This window comes from Leucoraja erinacea, chromosome 16 (genome assembly GCF_028641065.1).
Source record: "Leucoraja erinacea ecotype New England chromosome 16, Leri_hhj_1, whole genome shotgun sequence".
NCBI classification, from domain to species: Eukaryota; Metazoa; Chordata; class Chondrichthyes; order Rajiformes; family Rajidae; genus Leucoraja; species Leucoraja erinaceus.
The window spans coordinates 29,192,179-29,217,606 of NC_073392.1; the positions used below are offsets into that span (position 1 = coordinate 29,192,179).

At 45.4% G+C, this 25,428-nt stretch overlaps 1 protein-coding gene across 1 annotated transcript in view; it reads right to left on the reverse strand.

Annotated features, from left to right (window-relative positions):
- Positions 1-23,380, reverse strand: part of sema3b (sema domain, immunoglobulin domain (Ig), short basic domain, secreted, (semaphorin) 3B) — a 249,149-nt gene extending 225,769 nt beyond the window's left edge. The window contains exon 1 of the mRNA XM_055648019.1: positions 23,259-23,380. The gene's annotated coding sequence lies outside the window, so the exon portion shown is untranslated. The remainder of the gene's footprint in view (positions 1-23,258) is intronic.
- Between the last annotated feature and the right edge of the window lie 2,048 nt (positions 23,381-25,428).

Consider the following 25,428-nt stretch of genomic DNA (forward strand, 5'->3'; position numbering starts at 1 on the left):
TTGAAGGGAGACAATTTACTTTGTAAAGTTTGTCGACAATTTACAAAGTAAATTTGAAACTGTTAACAGGAAGCAAATAGCGATAAAATAGATTGGAAGCAATCCACCCGACAGGATGGATGAGTAAAACTAAAGGCTGACTCAAATACAGTGGATACAGCACAGTGGCACAACTAACAACCTGCTTTTGATCCTGATCTCCAGTGCTATCTGTGTGGGGTTTGCACGATCAATCTCCCTGTGAAGGTTTGGATTTTCTCTGGGTACTCTTGTTTCCTCCCCTATGCCAAAGACATATGTAGGTTAATTGACCCAGTAACTACCCCTAGTGCAGGTCAATTACCAAAATAATTGGGGAGTTAAAGGGCAAGGAAAGGGGAATGGTACGTGGAAAAGTAAACAGACTTTAAACACCAATCCAAGTCATAGAGTATTACAGTGTGGAAACAGGCCCTTCGGCCCAAATTCCCCACACCAACCAACATGCCCACCTGCCTGCATTTGGACCAGATCCTTCAAAACCTATCCTATCCATGTACTTGTCCAAATGTTTATTATAATTATTTAAATTATTTTCACGTGTAAATTACTGACCTCAGAACTATTCACAGGCATTTTACAAGAGATTTGTAGCACTTTCACATATTAGGTTATCTGAAACCGTTTTAGACAATAGACAATAGACAATAGGTGCAGGAGTAGGCCATTCGGCCCTTTGAGCCAGCACTGCCATTCAATGTGATCATGGCTGATCATCCATACTCAGTACCCTGTTCCGGCCTTTTCCCCATATCCCTTGACTCCACTATCTTTAAGAGCCCTATGAAGCTCTCTTGAAAGTATCCAGAGAACTGGCCTCCACTGCTCTCTGAGGAAGAGAATTCCACAGACTCACAGTTCTGTGTGAAAAAGCGTTTCCTCATCTCCGGTCTAAATGCTTATTCTTAAACTGTGGCCCCTGGTTTTGGACACCCCCAACATCAGGAACATGTTTCTTGCCTCTAGCGTGTCCAAACCCTTAATAATCTTATATGTTTCAATAAGATCCCCTCTCATCCTTCTAAATTCCAGAGTATACAAGCCCAGTCGCTCCATTCTCTCAGAATATGGCAGTTCAGCCATCCTGGAAATAAACCTTCTCTTTTACTTTTATACTGTCCCTGACTTCCCTTGTCAATCAATCAACCTTTATTGTCATCTTGCAAAGCAACAGCTGTACAGTGCAAAATAAGAAGATGTTTGTCAGCCACGGTCGTCCCTTACTCCCCTTGGAATCTTTCTTCCTCTTTGGAAAGAACTGATCCTGCACCTTCTGTATTATTCCCAGAAATACCTGCCATTGTTGTTCCACTGTCATCCCTGCTAGGGTATCTTTCCAGCCAGCTCCTCCCTCATGGCTCCCTTTGTTCAACTGTAACATGGACACCTCCGATTTACCCTTCTCCAGCTCACATTCTAGATGAAATCTTATCACATTATGGTCACTACCTCCTCATGCCTCCTTTACCTCGAGTTAAATTTACCTTATCAAATCCGGTTCATTACACAACACTAAATCCAGAATTGCCTTCTCCCTGGTAAGCTCCAGTACAACCTGCTCTAAGAATCCATCACAGAGGCACTCCACAAACTCCCTTTCTTGGGGTCCAGCACCAACCTGATTTTCCCAGTCTACCTGCATGTTGAAATCTCCCATAACAACCATAGCATTACCTTTATGACATGCCAATTTTAATTCTTGATTCAACTTGCACCCTATATCCAGGCTACTGTTTGGCGGCCTGTAGATAAGTCCCATTAGGGTCTTTTTACCCTTACAATTCCTGAGTTCGATCCATACTGAAATCATTTGGAAAAATCCGAGTTAACTTTTATCATGCTGAATCCATCCGTTCGACCAACGAATGAAACAAGTGTACAAAGCTCACTTCAGAAAACATCCTTGCCTAACTTCTAGACTTTTATTTCTTATACTTCTCGCATTCATATACAACACCTTGACTTTGGTATTCACCCCCCCTCTCACACTACTCACAATTGGCCCTGACCTTACTCTCTTATCCCTTCTCGAACTTTCCTTCTCATTAATTCAGGAGTCTATTATAACTTTTCCTGTAGTCACTTCCCCTTTCACTCCATCTTTATACTCCCAATTTGTCAATCCCTCCCCCCAACTATTTTGTTCAAACCCACACTTGCAGCCTTAGCAAACCTGCCTGCCAGAACGTTGGTCCCCCTCCAGTTAAGGTGTAACCCGTCCCTTTTGTACAGGTGACCCCTACCCCAGATAGATCCCAGTGGTCTATAAATCTAAATCCTTGCTCCCTGCACCAGCCCCTCAGCCACACATTCAGATCCCCTATCTCCCTGTTCCTGCCCTCATTAGCATGAGGTACTGGAAGCAATCCAGAGATAACCACCCTAGAAGTCCTGCTTTTCAGTCTTCTTCCTAACGCTCTAAACTCACGTTGCCGAACTTCTTCCTCTACTTCCCGACATCGTTTGTGCCCACGTGCACAACTACTGCCGGCTGCTCACCTTCCCTCTCGAGGATGTTCTGAATTTGGCTCGTGACATCCTGAACCCTGGCACCAGGGAGGCAACAGACCCATTATCGAGTCTCGCCTGCCACCACAGAATCTCCGGTCCTCATCTCGGACAATGGAATCACCCACCACTAGGGCTGTGCCCGAAGTCAGTCTCGTGGGTCGAGTCTCATCTCTAGGATTGAAGCCACCGACCTGTCCGCCGCTCAGACTGGAAGTCATCAGCCACCGACCTGTCCCCCGCTCACCCCCCCCCCCCCCATCCCCTCCCCCCCCCCCCCCCCCCGACAGCTCCCAAGAGGGTGTACCTGTTTCCATTAGGCACAGCCGCCTGGCTCTCCTGCACTCCACGATTACTCCCCTTTCTCTCGGTCACACACCTTCGCTCTTCCCGCATCCTTGGCGTGACAACCTCTCGTTATCCCGGATGGCCCCGAGGTCATCAAGCTGCTTCTCCAGTGCCCCAACAGGAGCTGAACCTGGATACACTTACCACAGTTCTAGCAGCCAGAGACTCCATCAGTGCCCCTGTCCTCCCGCATCCTGCAAACATCACACTGACTCATCCTACCCACCATGTGTTCACCACGTCCCGTCCTCACCAGCTGTTGGTATAGTCTCCTCTCCTCAGTCTTCTCGTCGAAGACTCTCAAGACACTTCCCTCTGAAGGCCGCTCCCCTAGAGCAACCTTGCTTATATTAGCTGATAAATTGCCTAATTCACCATTTTACAAATCAAATTCCTCAGTTTAAAACTGCTTTTTCACTCTCCCACGGGTTTCAGCCAAGAATCTCTTCTCCCTGGTTCTGATTCATTGCTGCTTCTCGGAGCTCCATGTAAGGCTTGGGCCACAAAAGCACGTTGGAAGTATATTCCCGTGAAATACGGTGGAACAGTGGTGGCGCAGCGGTAGAGTTGCTGCCTTACAGCGCCAGAAGATCCTGCTCTGTCTGTGTGGGGTTTGCATGTTCTCCCTGTGACCACGTGGGCATTCTCCGGGTGCTCCGGTTTCCTTTGACACTCTAAGGTCGGGCAGGTTTGTCAGTTAATTGGCTTTGGTAAATTTGTACTTTGTCCCTCGTGTGTGGGATAGTGCTACAGCATGGACTCGGTGGGCCAAAGGGCCTGTTTACACACTGTATCTTTCCACTAATTCTAAACGTGCCCAGAGCAGTGACAATAACCATATAATTTGTTTTGATGTTGGAGGTCAAAGGGTAAATATTGGCCAGCACATCAAAGGATAAATATTGGCTCGACGTCATTCGCCTTTGTAATAGGTCGATGGCCTCACTTACATCCACCTGTAAGGGTATAATTTTACACCCTCATTCATAGCATGGCACCTCCAACAGGATGAGATTTGTTTTGCTTTCTAGTTTTTGATCGAGGACTTGAACCCTTGAGTTTCCTGACGTTATCAATTGAGTAATGATTGAGCCAAAGCTGCCATTTAGGCACCTCGTCATTTATATTACCTTTAGATAAATTCAGCAGATAGAGTCTACCCCGCCTTTCAATTATGTCTCATCTTCTCATCTACCTTTCCCTCTCAAACCCCATTCTCCTGCTTCTCCCTGTAACCTTTGACCCGCTTGCTAATCAAGAACCTGTCGATCTCCGCTTTAAAAATACTCAATGACTTGGCCTTTCACAGATTCACCAATGGTCCTAGACTATTCCATTAGTGGAAACATCCACTCCACATCCACTCTGTCCAGGCTTTTACTCTTCAGTAGGTTTCAAAGAGGCAACCCTTCATCCCTCAAAACCCCAGCGAGTTCGGGCCCAGAGACGTCAAACATTCATCAAATATTAATCCAATCATTCCCAGGATCATTCTCGTAAATCTCCTCTGGACCCTCTCCAAAGTCAGCTTGTCCATACTGAGAAACATAGAAAATAGGTGCAGGAAGAGGCCATTCGACCCTTTGAGCCAGCACCACCACTCATGTGACAGATATATGACCTAAAGATATAGCTTTAGAGCCTTTGAGACTGGTGTCATCAAATCAGTCACATGTAGTAAGAAAGGACTAGCTTTCAATAATTTGGTGACCATGCACAGGGATTGTAAAGACATCCTAACTTTCCACAGGCAGCCAAATATTATTGAAAAATTAACCAGAAATCTAGAGGAAAATAAGTAAAATTACCATTTATGTATCTGTAGACAAAAATGCTGGAGAAACTCAGTGGGTTAGGCAACATCTATGGATGCTGCCTCACCCGCTGAGGTCCTCCAGCATTTTTGTCTACCTCTGATTTTCCAGCATCTGCAGTTCCTTCTTAAACATTTATGCATCTGTGTGCAGTTCTGGACGCCCCAAAATAGGAAGGATATGGGGCCTTGGGATAGGGTGCAGAAGAGGTTTACCAGAATGCTGCCTGGATTAGAGAGTTATAGCGACAAGTAGAAACATAGAAACATAAAAAATAGGTGCAGGAGGAGGCCATTCAGCCCTTCGAGCCAGCACCGGAGGTTGGACTGTTTTCTCTCGAACGTCAGAAGTTGAGAGTAGGCCTGATAGAATCATATAACATTTTGAGAGGCATGCATACGTAGCCAGTCAGAACCTTTTCCCCCAGGGTGGAAATGTCAAAGACTAAATGACATAGCTTTAAGGTGAAAGGGGCAAGGTTTAAAAGGGATGTGCAGAGAGTGACAGGTGCCTGGAATGGCTGCCAGAGTTGGTGGTAGAAGCAGATAAGAAAGTTGAGGTTGTTCGATAGACACATGGATATGGGGACACATGCAGACAGTGGGCAGTTTAACGGCACCATGTTCGGCACAGACATTGTGGGCCAAAGGGCCTGTTCCTGTGCCATACTATTCTATTTTTTATCTTTGCCATTTAGAATCACAGAGTCATGGAGTTATACAATGTGGACACGGGTCCTTCGGCCAAACTTGCCCACGCCGATCAACATACACTAGTCCTACCTGCCAGCGTTTGGCCCATATCCATGTACCTGTCTAAACATTTCTTAAACGTTGCAATAGTACCTGTGTCAACCACCTCCTCCGACAGCTCGTTCCATACACCCACCGACCTTTGTGCGAAAAAGTCACCCCTCAGTTTTCTATTAAACATTTCCCCTCTCCCCAAAAACCTTAAACATAAATTTACAGTTTCTGTAATTCTGTGAATTACAAAAAAGTTACATTCTAACTGACCAGTACAAATGGCATAAGAATGTAAAATCTATAAAGTCATTGATTTTGAAAATCCTAGCAGGATTGACAACAATTTCAATGTCTCTATTTGTCAGGGGTGTTACAATATCTTGAGGGTAGACACAAAATGCTGAAGTAACTCAGCGGGGTGAGGCGCATCTAAGGAGAGAAGGAATTGGCGACGTTTCGGATCGAGACAATATCTTGAAGACCAATTCCACACTGTCTCGTTCTTTTCGAGAATGATCTCTGGAATGATCGGGTTAACATATGATGAGTATTGACGGCACTGGGCCTGTACTCGCTGGTGTTTAGAAGGATGAAGGGGTCCTCATTGAAAACTACCGAATAGCGAAAGGCCTGGATAGAGTGGATGTGGAGAGGATGTTTCCACTCGTGGGAGAGTCTAGGAGCAGAGGTCATAGCCTCAAAATAAAAGGTCACACCTTTAGAAAGGAGATGGGGAGGAATTTCTTTAGGCAGAGGGTGGTGAACATGTGGAATTCATTGTCACAGAGCTGTGGAGGCGTCAATATGTAAGGCAGAAATTGATATATTCTTGATCTGTACGGGTGTCAGGGGTTATGGAGAGAAGGCAGGAATATGGGGTTGAGAGGGAAAGATAGGTGAGCCATGATTGAATGGCGGCGTTTGCCGATGGGCCGAATTTTCCTGGGAATGATGGATATTAGGATGAAATTCATTATACAACACCTGTCATGGCTTAAAACATTTTACAAGCAATGAAATAGTTTTGTAGCTGAAGAAAATGTGCCCATAATTTGCGCACAGCAAAACCCCATGTACCGCAAGGTGATAATGACCTGACGAAAAACAAGAAAAGCTGCAAATGCCAGAATTATAAACTAATGCGGAAAATGCTCAGCAGGTCAGGCATCATTTGCGGGAAGAGAAATAGTCTGGAAGAAATGAGCAAAACACAAAGTGCTAGAGAAACTCAGTGTGTCAGGTAACATTAGTGGAAATAGAAACAATTTACATTTCAGGCCAGAGACTTTCTTATCTGATCATCTGTTTTTAGACCGATAAACACAGATTGGAACAACCTTGGGCAAAACACAGAGTGCTGGAGGAACTCAGCGGGTCAGGCAGCGCCTGTGGGGGGAATGGACAAGCAACATCTTGGATCTGAGTTCCTCCAGCACTTTGTGTGTTGTTCCTCATATCTACATTTTGTTGGGAGAATGAGGGCAGCACAGTGGCGCAGCGGTGGAGTTGCTGCCTTACAGCGCCAGAGCCTTGGGTTCAATCCTCACTATGGGTGCTGTCTGTATGGAGTTTGCACGTTCTCCCTGTGACCGTGTGGGTCTGGTTAACCTCCCACATTCCAATGAGGTGCAGGTTTGTAGGTTAATTGGCTTGTGTAAATTACCCCTAGCGTGTAGGATAGAACTAGTGTGTTGGGTAATCCCTGGACGGTGCAGAATCGGTGGGTCTATTTCCACGCTGCATCGCTAAAATTCAATATAAAACAAACTGCGATATTTTTGAACTAGCCCCCTCGAGAGGGTAGACTCTCAGTCTGAAGAAGGGCCTCGACACAAAACGTCACCTATTCCTTTTCTGCAAAGATGCCGTCTGACCCGCTGAGTTACTCCACCATTTGATGTCCTTTTCTCACACTAGTTCGATGCTATCCCACCCACAGCGGCAACGTAGTAATCTACAAACCCATACATCTTTGGGATGTGGGAAGGACACCGGAGCACCAGAGGAAACCAGCGCTGTCACAAGGAGAACATGCAAACTCCACACAGACGGCACACCCCAAGGTCAGGATCGAACCCGGGTTCCTGGTGCTGTGAGGCAGCGGCTCTGCCAGTTTTGCCACCCTTGGTGTCGTGATACAGTCCCAAAGATTCAGTCGAGAAGTCAGGCAAGGATGTTTTCTGAAGTGAGCTTTGCGCACTTGTTTCATATGTTGGTCAAACATGTGGATTCAGCATGATAAAAGTTCACTGATTTTTCTAAATGATTTCCACACGGGCTATAGCTGAAATACAGACTGCTGTGTGTGAGCAGTGGATGTCAGATTACTGGCACTAGCATAAAGGATTAGCTAAGACTCCAGACAGCTTTTACTATTAATCCATCAGGGAGTGTCCATTGTAAGGCAGTCCAAAGAAATGAGGCTAACTGCTAGACAAGTGTTAGCTTGTGGCGCAGCTGGTGGAGCTGCTGCCTCACAGCTCAAGAGAGCAAGTTTGATCCTGACCTCAGCTGCTGTCTGTGTGGAGTTTGCACGTTCTCCCTGTGGCCACATGGGTTCCCTCCGGGTGCTCCCGTCTCCTCCCTTATCCAAAAGATCTGTGGGTTTGTACGTTAATTGGCCCTCTTTAAATTACCCCTTATACAACCTTTCCTCTTTATGCTCCAGGTACATTTTAACCAGTTCCATTGTCTTCCAGTCTTAGGGCAATCAATCACTGATCAGTAATTATTTCATTCATCTCACTCTGAACTCCAGCAACACTTCTTTGAATAACAAAAGTAAAGGAGGAAAGATAAGGCCCCAATGTTCCCTCATGCTTGATGTGCCTTTCAAATACCTTGCCTCATCCCTTTTCTCTTCTGATTCCCAATTTTCCCGATTCAATAAACCTATCACTCTCAACCTGGGATATACTCGACAACTTCACTATCCACAGCCAACTGAGTTAGAGAATTCCAAACGTTTTCAACATTTAGTTTTGTTTGGTTCCGTTTATTACAGTTTAGTGTATTATTGTCACGTGTACCGAGGTACCGCAAAAAGCTTTTTTGTTGCACGTTATCCAGTCGGCGAAAAGACTATACATGAGTTTATGAATTAAGTTTATTGTCACGTGTACTGAGGTACAGTAACAATCTTTTGTTGTGTGCAAACCAGTCAGTGGAAAGACCAGTGGCTGATTGGCCAGGGTGTCAGCTTGCCCGATGGCAAGTGGGCCCCTGATAAAGTGGGCTCCCTATATCAATTGGGCCCCTGATGAAGTGGGCCCCCTTTGTCTCCTGGCAACCAATATTTTTGGACCCAGTCCGCCACTGAGAAAGACAATACATGATTACAATCGAGCCACCTACAGTGTACAGACACAGGATAAAGAGAATAATGTGAATGACGTTTAGTGCAAAATATAGTCCAGTAAAGTCCAATTAAAGAAAGTCCGAGGGTCTCCAATGAGGTTGATACTAGGTCGGGACCACTCTCTCGTGGGCGATACGATGGTTCAGTTGTCTGATAACAGCTGGGAAGAAACTGCCCCTGAACTTGGAGGTCTGTTTTTCCTAACTTCTGTACCTCGTGTGTGGACCGAGATGTTAATATCAATAAATTGTTGGGATTTGCTACGAACAAATTGTATTAACGCCTGGGGTGTGAACATTGGATTTTGTCTCTGGAACCGATGCGTTACAATGCTGAGAACTACACTCAGTACCTTCCCCTTTGTCCTATCTACTACATTTGAGTTTGAACTGATTATATCGGTGTACAGTAAGGTGTATCTGAACTGTTTGGATAACATGCAATCACAGCTTTTCTCTGTACCTTGGTACGAGTGACAATAGTACACCTCAACCCAAACCCACCCCCTATCGAAGGGTCAGTTCCTGTGCTGTTCTCTATGACCCACACAGATTAGACCTGACCCACCCCGATCATTCCTTTTTTTCCCCCACTCCTGTCTGGCAGAAAGCTTGAAAGCCACCAGATTCACGAACAACTTCCTCCCTTCTGTTATCAGGCCCTAAGCTACGTTCTGTCTGGCTCACCTCTACCCCATTGTAGTCAATGGAACTGATGTGCGACAGTGATGTGAACTACATTCTACACTCTGTATCTTCCCCTTTGCTCTACATATATTGAACGTGACATGAGTTTGATATGATTGTATTTACATATGGTATATCTGATCTGTTTGGATAGCATGCAAATCAGAGTTTTTCACTATACCTCGATACAAGTGACAGTAAAAAACTTGAACTTCAACCTAATGTGGGTGGCACAGTGGCAGAGTGGAAGGATTGTAGCCTTACAGCACCAGAGACCCGCATTCAATCTTGACCTTGGGTGCTCTCTGTACAGAGTTTGCACCTTCTCCCTGTGACCTTGTGGGTTTTCTCCAGGTGCTTCGGTTTCTTCTCACACTCCAAAGACGTGCAGATTCGTAGCTTAATTGGCTATGGTAAATTGTTGCTGGTTTGTGGGTTAGAACTTAGTGTACGGGTGATCGCTGGACGGCGCAGTCTCGGTGAGCCGAAGGGCTCGTTTGCACGCTGTATCTCTAAACTGTTGACAAACAGCAATTTGCCAGTGCTTTGACTCGAGAAACCAAATAGGGGCAATTCAAACTGAACATCTCTAGCCTCTGTACGTTACAGCATCATTTGCCAGCAATACATATTCTAGCGACTTAGGAAATAGGCTCATGTTTCTGGTAACTCAATCCAAACGGAGCCAATTCCAAATAACACATGCTGAATACCTCTTCTGGGAGATAGAGATTCTTGAGTATCCATTTGGTAACATGCCCAACCAAAAAGACTGTAACAATCCATACAAAATAGAAGCGATTTCAGAGTCAACACCAAAGAAACGGCACAGCCGCCTGGGGTTCATCCAAAGATGAACATAACGTCAGACCCTAGAAAGTCCTTGCATTTTGCTGGAAGAATTCAGCAAAGACGGAGAGAAACAAAATCTCTCCGGAGCCACTAAATGGGCAGCTGTTACAGGCATTACTATTGGCAAAGGCATTAAACCTATTCAACAAATGCATTATTTTCAAATTCAGAGTGCAAGATTTGAAAGACTGCTTGGTGTGATCGCTACGAATGGATTTTATACACAAGAACCTGGGAAAATATTAGAGTCATAGTCATACTGCACGGAAACAGGCCATTCGGCCCAACTTGCTCGTGCCAACCAAGATGTCCCCTCTAAGCTAGTCTCATTTACAGTCAGAGTCATATGGCACAGAAACAGGCCCTTCAGCCCAACATATCCAGGCTGATCATATACGGTAGTCCCCCCTGCCCGCGTTTGGTCCCTATCCCTCCAAATCTTTTCCATTCACATACCTGTCAAAGTGTCCCTTAAATGTTGTTAGAGTACCTGCCTCAACCACCACCTCTGGCAGCTCATTTCATGCACCCACTATCTCTGCGCAAAAAAGGTACCCCTCAAATTCTCCAACCAAATCTCTCATCTCTAACCTCAAACGCACGTCCTCTGGCTCCTGATTCCCCCATCCTGAAGCATCGTCCCCACACAAGGCAGGGTCCCTTGTTCGGCAGCAGGGGAGCCAGGTCTATGCAGTGATCCACTGCCCATTGGCAGGTTCTTATCCTTCCTCCAATGTGGTGAGCAGAACGCTACACCATAATGTCCATACACCATAGACACTGCTTATAAACTGACCTCCTGCACTCCTGAAAGATCCACAACAGCAACATTAGAGTCACAGTGGACAGTATTGAATAGTCTAGAAGGGACATGCTGCAGAAATTCATTGTGCACCTTTCAAGAACTGATGCCATGTGCAAGAGGCTGCAGGTGCCACAATCTTGAGCAAAACACAAAGTGCTGGAGGAACTCAGCGGGTCAGTCCTCATCCAAACTGTGTCCTGTCCATTCCCTCCCCGGACGCTGCCCAAAGAGCTGATGCCACCTTATTGCACATGCCAGAGGACATAGAGTTAAGGTGGGAGGGTAAAGCTTTAATAGGAACCTGAGGTGCAGCTTCATACTCAGAGGGTGATGGGTGTATGGATCGATCTGCCAGGGGAGGTAGATGAGGTGAGGACTCTGGCAACATTTAAAAGACAGTTCCGTGGATAGGAAAGGTTTTGAGGGATATGGTGCCCACCAGTTTTATGTTCATGTCATAGGGGCAGAATTAGGCCATTCGGCCTTTTGAGTCAACTCTCTCATTCAATCATGGCTGATCTATCGTCCCCTCTCTACCCCATTCTCCTACCTTCTCCCCATAACCCCTGACACCCTTACGAAACAAGAACCTGTCAATATGCACCTTAAAAATACACATCTAATTGGCCTCCACAGCCTTCTGTGACAATTAGTTCCACAGATTCACCACCCTCTGACTAAAAAAATTCCTCCCCATCGCCTTTTTAAAGGTACATCCATTTATTGTAAGTATGGTCCTGGATTCTCACACTAGTGGAAACATCCTCTCCGTATCCACTCTCTCCAGGCCTTTCATTATTCGGTAAGTTTCCATGAAGTGCCCTTCATCCTTCTAAACTCCAGTGAGTACAGACCTTGTGCTGCCAAACGCTCATCATATGTTAACTCAACCATCCCCGGAATCATCCTCATAAATCTCCTCTGCATCCCCTCCCCCCCGATGCAGGAGCTTGCAGGAGGCTCGCTGCCGGCTACGGGAGTACGATCGTCCCGTCAACGGAAGGTTAGAGGCCCCCGACCACTGGAGGACAAAGGAGGGAGAGAGTGAACTTTTGTTTCGCCTTCCAGTGAGGAATGTGGAGGAGTCACTGTGGTGGATGTTTATATTAAATGGATTTTGTGTGTTCTGTTGTTTTTTATTGGTATGCCTTTATGGCAAATCAAATTCCTCATATGTTGCAAAACATACTTGGCTTATAAAATATGATTATTATGATCCTCTCCAAAACCAGCACATCCTTCCTCAGATATGGGGCTCGAAACTGCTCACAACATTTCCAAATGCAGTCTGACCAGTGCAATTATAAAGCCTCAGCATTACATCCCTGTTCTTATGCATTCTAGTCCTCTCGAGATAAATGCTAATATTGCATTTGCCTTTCTTACTACAGATTCAACTTGCAAATTAGCTTTTGGGAATCCTGCACCAGCTACCCCAAGTCCCTTTGCACCTCTGATGTTTGAATCCTTTACGCAGAGATAGATAGACTTTCATGAAGGTTACAAGGGTAATGCAAGATTAAACCATGATGAGTCCGAATTTAATCTAAGAGGCATGAATGTTATTTTAACAAACTAACCACCAGATTATGTTCACTGACAGTAGTAACTTTGACATAATGCTTGCTTAGCTCAATAATTTTTTTAGTTTTTAGTTTTAGAGGCACAGTGCGGAAACAGGCCCTTCGGCCCACTGAGTCTGCGCCAACCAGCAATCCTCACCCACTAATACTAATTTATACTCACTAGGGACAAATTACAATTACAAATTACAATTATACCAAGCCACCAAACCTGTACGTTTTTGGAGTGTGGGAGGAAACCGGAGCACCCGGAGAAAGTCCACGCGGTCACAGGGAGAACTTTGACCCGTAGTCAGGATTGAACCCGCTTCTCTTGTGCTGCGAGGCAGCAACTCTACCGCTGCGCCAGCCTACCACCCCTTTTGGACAGGTTCACGGATGGGAAAGGTTTAGAGGGATGTGAAGGCCACTTGATTTAGATGGAGGTAGACGTTCGGGAAGGTTCTAAGATAACACAAGATTAAACAATGATCAGTCATAATTTTGCACAAGAGATATGTTAACAAACAAACCACCTGATTAGTCAGTAGTAACTTTGATATCATGCCTGCTTACCTCAATAATTAGACAACAAGTCACTCCTGGCTCCAGCTGGCATTACTATCAACTACCGATCACAAATTATTGGAGAACAGGACAAAAGTTGATGAAACACTGAATCAGCTTACGATTTTGTATCAAATACTTGGGTGAGTAACTAATAATTTCTGCTGACCGAATTATCCCCAGTCAAATTCAAGAAGCTAATAACTGGCAGTCTTTGGATAGTCTTGCAAATATCAAAGTTATTTATCCAAATCTAAGCTCCACTCTGTGTGTGTGTGGGAAGCTGGAAGCAGATAATGGAAAATTCACCACAGATTCAGATTCAGATTCAGATTCAATTTAATTGTCATTGTCAGTGTACAGTACAGAGACAACGAAATGCATTGCATTTCAGAATAACAAAATGGTTTGATTTTTATCGTGACTGGTTGGCTCCAAAGTCGGTGTGTTTTGGGACCATTATCACAACCACATAAACAAGGTAGGTGATCATAAATTTAATAGATTTTAGGGGCCACCATCAGTGCAAAAATATTTGACAAATCTTTTACATTGGGGGACACAAGGGCGGTACAGTGGTGCAGCGGGTAGAGCTGCTGCCTCACTGAGCCAGAAACCAGGCTTCAATCCTGACCTCGAGTTCTGTCTGTGTGTAAAGTTTGCAAGTTCTCCCTGTGACCGCGTGGCGTTTCTTCGGTTTCCTCCCACATCCTAAAGACGTGCAGATTTGTTGGAAAAAGTTTGTCTGCAGAGGAGTCCCGACCCGAAATGTTTCCCATCCTTTTCCTCCAGAGATGCTGCCTGACCCACTGAGTTACTCCAGCACCTGGTGTCTTTCTAGGATTGTAGGTTAATTGGCCTCTGCCTCTAGAGTGTAGGGAGTGGATGAGAAAGTGGGATATCGCAGAAGTAGTGTGAATGGGTGATCGAATGGGTCGGCATGGACTCGGTGGGCCGAAGGGCCTGTTTCCCTGCTGCATCTCTAAACTAAACTGCGAAAGGAGTCAGGTAAACACAAAATGCGTAGAGTAACTCAGCGGGAAAGGCAGCATCTCTGGAGAAAAGGAATGGGTGGAGTTAGGTGGCAGGTAAGTTATTGTCATAGGTACACAAAAATGCTGGAGAAACTCAGCGGGTGCAGCAGCATCTATGGAGCGAAGGAAATAGGCAACGTTTTTCGTCCCGAAACGTTGCCTATTTCCTTCGCTCCATAGATGCTGCTGCACCCGCTGAGTTTCTCCAGCATTTTTGTGTACCTTCGATTTTCCAGCATCTGCAGTTCCTTCTTAAACAAGTTATTTTCATAGTCTGTTGTGTGCTTACAAAACCATTTTCCCATCATATTTTTTTATAAAGTCTGTGATGAGGAGGCCATGATGTGTGAAACTGAACTCTTGTTGCCTTCTCAATCCTATGTCACACCTTACAGAGGGATTAAGGGTAGATTACAGGTTCCGCTCATGTAGGGCACTAATTTTAACAGGTACTTACACAGAAACAAAATGCTGTTTGTGGAGCAAGGCTGCAAGTTTGCCACACAATTAGTGTTTGTATTTATAGAGGATATTATTATGGTATTGTAATGTCCAAAGTACTTCCATTGGCTTTATAGCAGTCTTCTACATTCCAATGATCTTAATCTTAGGTGGTCCCTTGATACCGAGAAATAACAAAACTGGAAAATCTAGCGGCTCAGGCAGCATTTGTGGAGCGAAATGGACAATCGGCCTTTAGGAATGTAGCTCTTCTTCCAGAAGCAGTATTAGGCCATTCAGCCCATCAAGTCTTCTCCGCCATTTCATCATGGCTGATCTATCTTTCCCTCTCAATCCCTTTCTCCTGGCTTCTCCCTTCAACCCGTACTAATCTTTCAATCTCCGCCTTAGAAATATCCATCGACTTGGCCTCTACAGCTGGCTGTGGCGATGAATTCCACAGATTCACCACCCTCTGACTAAAGATACCTGTATATCCTTTTATTCTGAGACTGTGGCCTCTGGTCCAAGACTCTCCCACTAGTGGAAACATCCTCTCCACACTTACTCTACCCTCTCACTATTCTTCAGTCTGACCCAAAACGTTGTCCGTCCCGGTCTCTTTATAAAGCATCGAGCAAAGTTCCAGAGGTGAGGTGAGAGTGACTGCTCAATGCTAAGGTGGCATTGGACTGTGGTGTCGATAATCCTGGCTAAATCTGAAATCAACGCGCATCAAGGGGAAGCCACACTAGTGAAGGGTCTGAAGAAGGATCACGACCCGAAATGTGACCTGTATATTCCCTCCACAGATGCCTCTTGACCTGCTCAGTTCCTCCAGTACTTTGCACATTGATTACGATCACAGAATCTGCAGTTTCCATTGTCTATGAAAACACACGTCTTTATCAGCCTGCCTTAGTTAGTACCTGAAGAGCACGGTGGCGCAGCAGTAGAGTTGCTGCTTTACAGCGCCAGAGACCCAGGTTCAACCTGACAAAGGATGCTGTCTGTACAGAGCCCATGGACCACACCTCCATTTGACCACAAGGTGCTCTGGTTTCCTCCCACACTCCAGAGACTTGCAGGTTTGTAGGTTAATTGGCTTCTGTAAATTGTCCCTGGTGTGTAGGATAGAACTAGTGTATGGGGTGATCGCTGGTCGGCGCAGACCCGTTGGGCCGAAGGGCCTGATCTCTAAACTAAATGAAATGTTGCCATAGACCTGCCTCAACTACCTCCTGTGCCAGCTCGTTCCATATACCCATCACCCTCTGAGTAAAAAGTTGCCCCTCAAATTCCTATTAAATCTTTATCTTCTAGATAAGCTAGTATATGGGTGATCTTGTTGTTCGCCATAAACTCGTTTGGCCCAAGGGGCTTGTTTCCACGCTGCATCTCTAACTTAGTTTAGTTTTGTTTAGAGATACAGTACTGAAACAGGCCCTTTTGCCCACCGAGTCTGAGCCAACAAGCGATCCCTGTACACTAGCACTATCCTACACACTGGGGATAATTTACAATTTACAGAAGCCAAATTAACCTGCAAACCTGCACGTTTTTGGAGTTGTGGGAGGAAACCGGAACACCAGGAGAAAACCCACGCAGTCACAGGGAGAACATACTGAAAGCACCCGTTGTCAGGATCGAACCTGGGTCTCTGGTGCTGTAAGGCAGCAACTCTGCCACTGTGCCACCATGCTATCGAAGGACCGATGAGAACCCTGATAACGGAGTGGAAGGAGCTGGTCGTGAGTCTGGTGGTGCGCACTTTCATCACGTTGGCTTGAAAATAAGCATCATGGCAGCAAGCACGGCGGGTGAAAAGGGAGAAGGGAGAGAAGGCTGCTGAAAGGGAGGAATGCTAAAAGAAAAGGGGGAAGGTTGTTTTTGTAGGACAATCAGCAAACCGTGAAGTGACACAGGCAGCTGACACATAGCCAGCGGCATTCAACAAGTCAATGCAAAGGACAGTTGGGCTTAAACAAATGTCACAGTTCTGCTTGAAGTAGCTGTGAGTTCTAATCAAAAGTGAAAACCTGCTGACTTCTTCACTTTCCATGATTTGTTAATGTGGGAGAGAAAATAAATTGCAACATATTTCCCAAACAATGATACATAATCACTTTTAGTAAACGTTCACTCTTCCTGTGCTCTGCGCTGTTCTGTAGCTCTGTATTTCTGTAGAACTATGCTCAATAGCAGAGCAGGGCAAGTTTTCTTTACACTGAGAGGGGTGGGTGCCTGGAACTCGCAGACAGGAGTGGTGGTGGAGGTAGATACAATAGTGGCTTTGAAGAGGCTTTTAGTCAGCACAGCGGTAAAGTTGCTGCTTTTTATGCCCCTGTCCCACTTAGGAAACCTGAATGGAAACCTCTGGAGACTTAGCGCCCCACCCAAGGTTTCCGTGCGGTTCCCGGAGATTTTTGTCAGTCTCCCTACCTGCTTCCACTACCTGCAACCTCCGGCAACCACCTGCAACCTCTGGGAACTGCACGGAAACCTTGGGTGGGGCGCAAAGTCTCCAGAGGTTTCCGTTCAGGTTTCCTAAGTGGGACAGGGGCATTACAGCGCCAGAGACCCGGGCTCAATCCTGACTACAGGCGCTGTCTGTACGGAGTTTGTACATCCTCACTGTGACCCCATGGGTTTTCTCCAGGTGCTCCGGTTTCCTCCCACACTCCAAGACATGCAGGTTTGTTGGTTAATTGGCTAAATGGGGATAACTTAGAACTAGTGTACGGGTGATCTCAGGTCGGCACGGACTCAAGTGGGCCAAAGAGCCTGTTTCCATTCTGTATCTCTAAACTAAACTAAAGATCGGCTCATGGATATGTAGAGAATGGAGGGATATTGATTGTGGGCAGGGAGAGGAGGTCAGTTTAACTTGACGTCATGTTCGGCACAGATATTTAGTTTAATTTAGAGATAAATTCCTCATTGGTTCTATCAATGGCTATCTATTTAACATCAGCGACCCATGCTCCTTAATATCCTTCCCTTTAATCGTACAGGAGATATACCTTTTCAATGTCATACAGCATGGAACCAGGCCCTTCTTAGGCCAAAGTAGGATCCCGATCCAAAACATCACTTTCAGAGAATGTGAAACGTTACAATATTTACCGCAGCAAATTAACTTACAAACTCGCACGTCTTTAGAATGTGGGAGGAAACCGGCGCATCCCGAGAAAACTGACGCAATCACAGTGAGATCGTACAAACTCCGTACAGACGGCACCTGTAGTCGGCATTGAACCCGGGTCTCTGGCATTGTAAGGCAGCACCCTAATGTTCCTGGGGAGAATTTACCAGGGAGTCCCTGTACAATGACAAAGCCATTCTTTTAAGTTGGCATAATTTTGAATGTTTGTGGAATATGTCTGTGATTTAATAAGTCGACAGCACCAACTACAGCTCTTGGTGGGTAAGACAGCCACAGTTCTGACTCTCTGTTCCTCTGGCTCCCTTTCCACATGCCCAGCATTCTGCTTTAGTCTTGGTTGTAAACAATGTTCATTCTTCCAACAAGGCCCTATAGATTATCTACATCCCAGCTTGCCAAGGTACTCCAATGCCAAACTGCCGGGTGTCCAGTGGATTACTTGGGTCTCGGCCCAGCTCGATGCGAAACAGCAAAGCTAAGCAATGGCCACTGAGGAACGATTGCTTTGCAAACAAGCCTCCTGTGGAACAAAAGACCATGTAAATGGGGCAGGATTCAGCTCTTTCCATTCAAATGCCACAGCTGATACAGCAAAGGACAAAAGAAACCAGAGCCAGTTAACTCCTTCAGCCCACGATGTGAATCCCTGGGTATGAGCTTGGCTCCAGGCTGGAGTATAATGGAAGTGTGTTCCTTATTACATATCCAGCTTGTTAACACAAGGTCAGTTACCTCTTGAAGCTGGCGCCAATGATAATCCAATGGTCATTGGCATTAACTCATCACAGGGCATGGTCATCAAATCAAGCATGTCTAACAATCATAGAGTCATAGTCAGAGAGTCATACAGCACGGAAACAGGTCCATCGGCCCAACTTGTCCATGTTGACCAGATGCCCCATCTAAACTAGTTCTGCTTGCCCACATTTGATACATATCCCTCTAAACCTTTCCTATCAGGAATCAAGAACCAGAGGACATAGGTTTAAGGTGAAGGGGGAATGATTCAATAGGAACCTGAGGGGCAACTGTTTTCCAACAAAGGGTGGTGGGTGTACAAAACAAGCTACCAGAGGAGGCAGGGATTAACGCATCTTTTAAGAAACAATTCGGCAGGTAGATGGATAGGACAGGTTTGGAAGGATATGGGCAAGTGGGACAAGTGTAGACCTTACATTTTGGTTGTAGTGGACAAGTTGGGCCAAAAGACACGTTTCCATGCTGTACGACTCAGACTCCATCCATGCACCTTTGGTGATTAACAGAGGAGGATGACTGAACTTTGGTGCCTTCCCTCACAGTGGGAAACTTTGATTCCACTGTGTGGGGATGTCTATGTTAAAGACTATTGTGTTCTGTGCTCTCTTTTATTCGTATGGCTGTATGGTGACCATACATGTGACAAATAAATGTCTCTTGTCTCTTGTCAAAAGCTGCTGGAGAACCACACAACCTGAGCCTCAAGACAGAGCTTGGCTTCAGTTGGTGTTGGGTAGTTTGGTAGACACAGCGATCTGAGTGGGAAGCAAAGGGGGAAAAAAAAAATCATCTTTATAAAAGAGGCTTTTCATTTTCTCCACCTCAAATTAAATTCAGCGAATAAAAATGCTCTCACGGTACAGGAATGTAATCTCACTGATCACTGATTTATTCACTCTGATTAATGCAACGTTGGTGCTCTGGAGCCGGGTGGTGTGTGGGAGGCCACTGGGTCTGCTGAAGAACCACCAGGGGGTAATGACTTCATGCCTTAAATCATGTGGTTGTGGAGAAAAGTCGGACAGAGCATTCAAATATCAATTAGTGTTGAAGTCAGTGCAGCCACTTATCACCAAGTTGTCGCACAAGATGCCAATGTGTCTGAACCTTCAGAGTGCAAACTCGCATCAAAATATAATGGAGGTGACAGTTCTGAACTGTGGGAATAAACATATGCAAGCACTAATCCCCTCCCTGTCCCACCACACACACATGCGCGCGCACACACACACATGCACACGCACACACACACATACACAAACAGACACATGCACACAATTACACATACACATGGGTGTTGTCTGTGTAAAGATTGTATATTTTCCCAGTGATTGCGTGGGATTCTCCGGGTGCTCCATATTCCAAAGACGTGTGGGTTTGTAGATTAATTGACTTCTGCAAATTGCCCCTAATGTGTAGGATGCAAAAGTGGATAATGTAGAAATAGTGTATTGGCGATCGATGGTCGACGCAGACTTGGTGGACAAAGGATCTGTTTCCATGCTGTATCTCTGAACTAAATTAAACACACACACGTGCATGTATATAAACACACACACACACACATAAAGCAGATACTAACACAAACACAGAGTCGTCGAGTCATACGGCACAGAAACGTGCCCTTCGGCCCAACTCGTCCATGCCGACCAAGATGCACAATCCATGTTGCTCTAACCTGCCCATGTTTGACCCATATCCCTCTAAATATTTCCTATTCATGTACCTGTCTAAAGGTCTTTTAAATATTGTTATAGTACCTGCCTCAACAACCTCCTCTGGTAGCTTGTCCCATGTATCCACCAACCTCTGTGTGAAAAAATTGCCTCTCATGTTGCTATTAGAATTGTTTCCCTGTTACATGCACATACATCACACACACAGATATTAACACATAGAAAGAAACACACACATGTACACATAGAGCAGATATTAACATAAATAAACACAAAGCAGACATTAACACACACACAAGCAGACATTAACACATATACTGAAAGAGATACATAGGCACACATACTTTAAGTTAACATGAGATGTTTTCTCTGCATTCTATAATTGCTGTGGATGAAGAGTTGGGAAGGGGTATGCCAGCAATGGGAATAGTCATTGAAGCATGACAAAGCATTTCATTCAACATTTGTTCGACATCGGGAAGGTCTTGCATTAGTAAATGCACATTTATCATTACAAAATCTGAACAGCAGAGGAGAGAATGCACATTTTCACACCTGTCTCTAACCATATTGAAGGTGTTCAAAATGATTCCTTAATCTACAAGATGCAATATGAATGTTTGATTGCCTATAAATGATTGAATCAATTTCTTCAGGTAATCCATGGAACACGGAACATAGAACAGAACTGCACAGGAACAGGCCCTTCGGCCCATATTGCCCATCCTGAATATCATGCCAGGTTTAACTAATCTCCTCTGCCTGCACATGATCTACTGTACATCCCTCCACTCCCTGCTTATCCACGTGTCCATCTAAAACCCTTTTAAACACCACTATTGTATCTGCCTTCACCACCAACCCTGGCACTGAGTTCCAGGCACTCACTCCTCTCTGTGTAAACACCTTGCCCCGCACATCTCCTTTAAACTTTGTCCCTCTCACCTTAAAACTATGCCCTCTAATCTTTGATATTTCCACACTGGGAAAAAAGACTCTGACTGTCTACCTTATCTACGCCTCGTAATTTTATATTCGTCTACCAGGTATTCCCTCCACCTACAAAGCTCCAGAGAGATCAATCCAAGTCTATCCAATCGCTCCTTATAGCTCTAATACCCTCCAATCCACGCAGCATTCTGGTAAACCTCATCTGCCCTCCCTCCAAAGTCTCCACATCCTTCCTGCATTCCTTGCCTTCTCTTTCCCCATAATAGTCGCAACACACTGTCACTTCTCACACCCACTTCTATCCTTTGATGAAGTCCATTATATATTAAAACATACCACGTTCAGCAAATGTTTGATTGCCTATAAATGATTGCAAGACAGGTTTTGCTAAAACTTGTTCCCAGGGTGGAAATGTCAAAGACCAGGTGACACTGTGGTGCAGCGGTTGTGTTGCTGCCTCACAGTGCCAGTGACCGGGTTACATCCCACACTCCAAAGACCTGCAGGTTAATTGACTTCAGTAGATTGTAAATTGTCCCTGGTGTGTAGGATGGTGCTAGTGTACGGGGTGATCGCTGTTCAGCGGGGACTCGATGGCCCGAAGGGCCTGTTTCCAGACTATCTCTAATGTAAAATACTTTGAAGATGAAATAGGCGGTTTAAAGGAGATGTGCGAGGAAAGGTTTTTTTTCTACGCAGAGAATGGTGGGCGCCTGGAACACACTGTCGGGTGGTGGTGGATTGACAGAGGGAGAGAGGGAGAGTGAGAGAGAGAAAGACAGAGAGAGCGAGAGAGTGATAGAGGAAGTGAGAGAGTGAGATTGAGGGAAGTGAAGAGTTGGAGAGAGGCAGGGAGAGAGAGACAGAGAGATTGACAGTGAGAGAGATAGACAAGGCGAGAGAGATTTAGAGAGAGATATAGAGAGATAAATAGAGTGATGGAGAAAGGTAGTCAGGGAGATAGAGTGTGAAATACAGGATCAAAAAGAAAGAAAATGTGGTACAGATAGATGCACGGGGTACAGACACGAACAGAGTGATATATAGCAGGGGAGACAGACATGTACGTGGGACTGACAGAGTGAGTGAGAGAGATAAAAAAACATAGAAGAGAACAAGAGACATAAATGCCCACAGATAAATACTAGGAAAGCAAGAGAGGAAGATTCAGATGTGGAAAAAGATGAGACAAAAAGGGGGGAAAAGAGAAACAGAAACAGAGGTAAGGAGGAGACAGACAGGATGAGAGAGAAAGAGAAAGACGACTGGGAGAGAGGGAGAGAGGGAGAGAGGGGAGAGAGGGAGAGAGGAGAGAGAGGGAGAGGGAGAGGGGGAGAGAGGGAGAGAGGGAGAGAGAGGGAGAGAGAGAGAGAGAGAGAGAGAGAGGGAGAGAGGGAGGGATAGATCCAGACAAGCAAACAGATCAATATTGGATCAACAGAATGAAACGACTGCAGGCAAACAGCAAATTATTCCCAGTTTTCTGAACACATGCAAAATTCCATCTTAAAATCCTAATTCCCCGTTCTTACTCTAAGCAGCACCATCTCAATCCACATCTGTTCCCTTCTGCTAACACCTTTCTTACTTTCTAGTCCTCTCAGCTAAAGAACGTTGGCCTCTCAAGCAACATCCCATCGCAGCAAGTGGGGCAACGTGATCAGAGTTAACTCATAGCCTTGAGCTAAACGCATTTGAGGTTAAAAGCCCAAATCCCTTTAGGGCTCCATTTGTAGGGTTGCCCCCGTTCCATGCATACCCATTGTCACACCGTGCATTACTCAGCCAACTCGATGCATAAATGACAGGGGTGATGGCTCGACAACCATTCTGCTTATAATTAATAAACAACAACATCCCAAATAAAGCCTCACAGCTAAAGTAAGTTCTACACGGCAACAACAGGTGCGTCCAGTGGCACGAGGTTTCAGAGAGCGAACACTTACTGGATACAACGAGCAGCTTCCCAGATCTGAGTCAGTGAACGTCAGGCACAACCTCCTCCCCGATTAATTCCAAACTGCGGGAGAGTGTGCAGGACTCTCAGTAATCACGGTCGAGGACAAATTCCTCAGCGGCCCACCATCGGCAGTGTACAATGTGAGCCATTGTGCCTGTCCCGGGACTTTACGAAATTCCTTCTAGCTTTCGGGACAGGCAGATATGTCTGAAATGGAGGGGCCGGCACTTGGCTGAGCAAATTAGATTTAGGTGTATTATTGTCACGTGTACCGAGGTACAGAAGATAGGACTGTTTGGTCAACTTTGGTAACCATGTCGGCGCCAGGTATGTGGCGACACTTGTGCGCTGCCTAGGTGAGGTTCTGCCGTATGATTTTACTGAGTTGTACGCAAAACAAAGCATTTCACTAGGTACACGTGACAATAAAATATCATTGAATCTTAGTGAAAGCTTTGTTTTTGCATGCTGACCTATCATCAGATAACATTATACATTAATACAATCAAGTCAAATTCAAGTACAATAGGTGGAGCAAAGGGGAGGATACAGAGTGCAGAATATAGTTGTCAGAATTGTAGCGCACCAGTTTAGTTTAGTTTTAGCATAGAAACAGGCCTTTCAGCCCACTCAGTCTATGTGCGCGCACACGGTGGGCCCGTAGGGCTTGTTTCCACGCTGTATCTCTAAACTAAACTAAACTCAGCGGGTCACATGGTATGTCTGGAGAACATGGATAGGCGACGTTTCAGGCCAGGACCCTTCTTCAGACTGATTGTATAAGGGGTGGGGAAGGGTAAGAAAGCTGAAAGAGATGAGGAGATTTTGCAAATGTAGAAACAAGGAACAGCTTTGTGAAGTTGTCAAGATTAAGTGAACATGCTCGAAGCTAAGCACGTTCTTAGGGCACATCATCCACAGTGGGAGCACTTGAACCATCCTGTCTAGGTCAGAGTTTACAAGGCAATAATCATCTCTAATGTTCTAAAAAAACGTTAAAGTTATTCTTTGTGATCAGTGCCTCGCTGGTGGTTTATTTACCATTGACGGGGAAGAAAGAGAGACAAGCCGAGACAGAGACACAACATAGAATCCATTAATTCCAGGCATCATGCTAATTATATCACTATTCCTTAAAACAACTTGTAAGGCATTAGGCACGCCTTCAAGTTAAAGGGTCAACGTGCACGGAAAAGTATGTTTCATGTAGAAAGTGATAAGCATCTGGAATTCACTGTTTGTGGGGAAACTGAATCACTGCCTTCAAAATGGAACTGGATATGCACCTGAGGGAAAGCTTACGAAAGAGCAGGTGAAGGGGATTGAATGGATTGTTTTGCGAGGGGGCTAGTCTGGGCCTGACCGGCTGAACGATCTCCTTCTATCTCTCCATGACAACAGGGTGGCTCAGTGGCATCTCGTCCCATACACCCACCTCCCTTTGTGTGAAAAGGTTACCCCTCAGGTTCCTATTAAATCTTTCCCGCCTCACCTTAAACCTATGTCCTCTGGTTCTCGATTCTCCTAGTCTGGGGGGACAGACTCTGTACATCTACCGAATCTATTCCTCGCATGATTTTGTACACCTCTACAAGTTCACACCTCATCCTCCTGCGCTCCAAGGAAGGGTCCTGGTCTGCTCAACCTTTCCCTATAGCTTAGATCCTAGAATCCTGGCAACATCCTCGTAAAAACATTATTCCAGTGAGGATTTGTTTCCCAGGGTGGCACAGTGGCGCAGCTGGTAGAGTTGCTGCCTCATAATTCAGAGACCCGGGTTCGATCCTGGCCTCAGGTGCTGCCTCTGTGGAGTTTGCATGTTTTCCCTATGGCCTCCAGATGCTACAGTTTCCTCTCACACCCCAAAGACTTGTGGGTTTGTGAGTTACTTGGCCTCTGTAAATTGCCCTTAGTGTGTAGGGAGTGTGTGTGCAAGTGGGACAACATAGAACTGATGTGAATGGGTCAGCATGGACTCAGTGGGCCAAATGGCCTATTTCAATGTTGTATTTTCCAATCGATTCAAGTGAGCACCTCTGAGCTGTTGCATAATGATATCAGAAAGTTTAGTTTAGTGCTACAGCATGGAAACAGGCCCTTCGGCCCACCGAGTCTATGCTGACCAGCAATCACCCCGTATACTAACACTATCCTAC